Below are 3,606 nucleotides of genomic sequence, written 5' to 3'. Positions count from 1 at the left end.
ATTGGTGACGGGTCAAGTTTTCACCCGTCACCAATGACTGACATTAGTGACGGGTCACAACTACGACTCGTCACTTTTATCATAAGTGACGGATCATATTACAACCCGTCACTTATGTAGTGTCTCATTTATCTGTTTTTTACGTGTGTTTTGTTTTTCTAAAATACACAGGAGAATTACGTACGTTTGTTTTAAGTAAAAAAAAGTTTTGTTCAAAGGCCAGTACAACGCGAGATGTGCCAGACGCTCACAAATCCTGATTACATATGCAAGAAGGTATATTACTGTGAAACGCGGAGTAAAAAGTACGGATTTAGCGTTCACCGACCCGTTACATTTGAAGGAAACAGTTTATTTACTTTTGCCCTGAGAAAGACCATACAACAAAAGAAGTGATTTATTTTATCTAGCAACACTCCGTTTCTACTTACAAATTTCTCTCGAGATTCTAAACTAATTCTTCACTTTGCAAGCTGAAACATTATTGCTTATTGCAGCTCACCATGAGTAGGCGGGATGATCGTCTTGGTCATCACATGCCAAGAGAGCTTTTACAATTTCGTTCATTGTAGGCCTGCTGTTTCTTTCTTCAAGACATTCTAAAGCAACTTCCAACATTACCGTTGCTTTCTTAGGATTGAAATGATCCTGCAGTCTATGATCGACTATAAACTTCACATCTCCGCTCTCCAGAAATTGTTTCAAGACCTGCACAAACTGTTAAGCTCGATCTCCCTCCCATCTACCATTATCCCACTTGAGATCCTACTTCCTGTCACAATCTCAAGAAGGACAACACCATAACTGTAGACATAAATTTTTTTTAACAAAATGGGCACAAGAGAGTGCCTATTTATATTGATAAATCAGGAAAAAAAAAACACAAGCGAGCAGCCCTAGAAGACTGCCTACAGGAAAAAGGACAATACCACCACAACAAGCTAAAACAATAGCTAAACAACCACAGCCGGTTGGAGAGAGCACAACACGCGCCGCACAACACCACCGGCGACAAACACCGGCCACCAACACACCCCTACAAGCAAAACAACGGCCAGGCCACACCCACACCAAATTGGCCATCGCCATGTGAGACCAACTGTCATAGAGAGGAACCTAACTGCCAACACGCCGCACCAACCACCTCCGAGATCGCCTCATCGTCTAAGAGGCCATGCTGCCCCCACACCGAATTGGTCGTCGCTAAGCGAGACCAGCCGCTGCTAGGTCAAGCTAGGCCGTCGTCCACTGCCTTGCCACCTCGGTGACTTTGGCAACCGCACCGAGCTAACCGTTGCTATGCAGGGCTAGCCGCCATGGCCCGCCACTCATCAGCATGCCACCACGCCAAACTAGCCACTACAAAACAGGACTAGCCGTCACATCCATCACCCGTTGTCTTGCCACCGTGTCATCCTTGGCCGTCACATCGAACTAGCCACTGCCATGCAGGGCTAGCCGCCACTCACTGCCACCAACACAACTCTCGTGGGCCTCCTCCCCCACAACGCCACAACACGCGGCCTCCAACGCAACTCGTGGGTCACTACCCAACCTCACACGACATCATCGCACAAACTGTCTGAAATCGGGCAGCATGCCGATCGACAACAAGCCTCACCACAACGCTCCGTAGTGCCATCACCACCGCAACAAAGTGGAGCATGGCTATCCTTCACCGAAACCACCCGCCGCCATGTGGGAACAGTTGCCGCTGAGCCACCACACTCTATGGGCCCACCACCAGCAGACGAGGAATGCCCTCGCCTCCGGTCCTCATTGCACAGCCCGAAGCTAGGCCCTGACATACCGACAATCACCCCACCGCCACCGCATCCACCCCACATCACCACCGACATGGTCGGCCGCCTCCACGCTGGACTTCAGCATTGCAGGCCTCCGTACCACCGCACCACACCCGACCGTCGCACCACACATCATCAGTCCACCACTCAGTCCAGGTTGCACCCCACCGGGCTAGTTGCCACTATGTGAGACTAGGCACTACAGTGTAGGAACCTGGCTGCTCGCATAGTCTGGCACCTCCCATGCTGACCTGGCTTCCCCATCGCCACTCTGGACGTGATGACCAAGGAGCGCCCAGCATCAAGCTGAGTATCGCCATGTGAGATCGGGCACCACTGTACCGAACCCTAGCCGCCCTGAGCAGATCTAGCATGGCACCCACCACCCGTCACCCGCCATCTTGCCTTCCCACCATTGCTCCTCGCCAGTGCCGTTAGCCTCGGCAACCAAACGCCCACCTGCCGTTGTGGGTACCGCATGCTGCGGCCCAGATCCACGTCGAGCCGCCTCCACCGAGCCATCAACTGTCGTGGATCTGATGCCTCCACCCATCACCACACCAGATCTAGGGGCCATGCAGATCCGCTTACGGATCCGAGCCACCCTGCACTGCGTCGCCCACCATTGCACCATCTTGCCGGCCCCAGTCGTTGCTCGCGCGGGGCGTTGGGTCGAGGTAGGGGTGACGCCCTGCCATCACCGCGCCGCAGAGACGCTCCCCCGCCACCTTCGCGAAAGAAAATGAGGGAATAGGCCCCACCGCCGCCGTCTTTGCAGCTGCACGGGCTTCCGGTAGCTCACCTAGGCGGCAGCGAGACAGAGGTGAGGAAGCTACACGGCGGCGGCGCGGGAGTTTGGGCGCCGTCTGAGTCCCCCCCCCCCGGAGCGACACGGGGGCTGAGATAATTGCCCGTAACTAATTGTAGGTCTAAGATAGGTTGACATCAACTTTTGCATTGATTGGCCAGTTTAATGCCCACTATGGTGCCATGTAGCCCACTGTTCCTCTCATGTGGGTGAGACTGAAACTGGAACTGTCTCCCTTTGAGAGTTTGGCTAGTCCAAAGTCTCCTATCTTAGCTTCAAAATCTCGAGTCAGGAATATGTTCTCTGGCTTTACATCACAATGGATCACCCACTCAAGACACTCATGATGGAGGTATGCCAAGCCTCTTGCTATGCCCAATGCTATTTTGAATCGCTGACTCCTTGAAATTAATCTCTCACCACTTACGTTGTCAAATACTCAACATACTCATAAACCAATAGTTTTTGTTGACCCTCGGAGCAAAAACCCCACATCCGTACTAAATTCATATGGTTAATCCTTCCAATTATACTCATTTCTTCCAACAATTCCTCCTCACTGTGTGAGAAGTTTGTTAGCTTCTTCACTACCATTACTCTCTTATCTTCAAGTACTCATTTGTAAACAATTCCAGAGCCCCCTCTTCCAATCACTTCCTTGAACTTTCCCTTTGCTTCCCTTAATTCTCGATGTGTGAACATCCTGAATTGGCTTGTTATCATCTTGTAGCCTGCCTCCATTGACTTGTTTAGGACTGAGAATGACAATTAGAGGGGGTGAATAAGCATGTTACCAATTTCTTTCGAAACGGATGGTCTTCTTCTTTTATCACCCAACGCACCTCAAAATCCAATAGCGGAATCAAAACCAAAGTGAATCAAGCAGCTAAGGAAACATCCAGAAAAAATATATAGCTCTCGTGGATGTATATGAAAACTAGGTTCCATTGAAATTCATCTCACGGGTCATCACCACAAAAGATAGCAACTTGA

The 3,606-nt window shown here is 50.6% G+C and overlaps 1 pseudogene; it reads right to left on the bottom strand.

Annotated features, from left to right (window-relative positions):
- Nucleotides 1-701: 701 nt before the first annotated feature.
- On the bottom strand, nt 702-3,354 carry LOC133904188 (putative receptor protein kinase ZmPK1; annotated as a pseudogene).
- Nucleotides 3,355-3,606: the final 252 nt, after the last annotated feature.

The sequence above is a fragment of the Phragmites australis genome, chromosome 2 (genome assembly GCF_958298935.1).
Source record: "Phragmites australis chromosome 2, lpPhrAust1.1, whole genome shotgun sequence".
NCBI classification, from domain to species: domain Eukaryota; kingdom Viridiplantae; phylum Streptophyta; class Magnoliopsida; order Poales; family Poaceae; genus Phragmites; species Phragmites australis.
The sequence above is the reverse complement of the archived record's forward strand: the minus strand, read 5'-3'. Positions and strand labels throughout refer to the sequence as shown.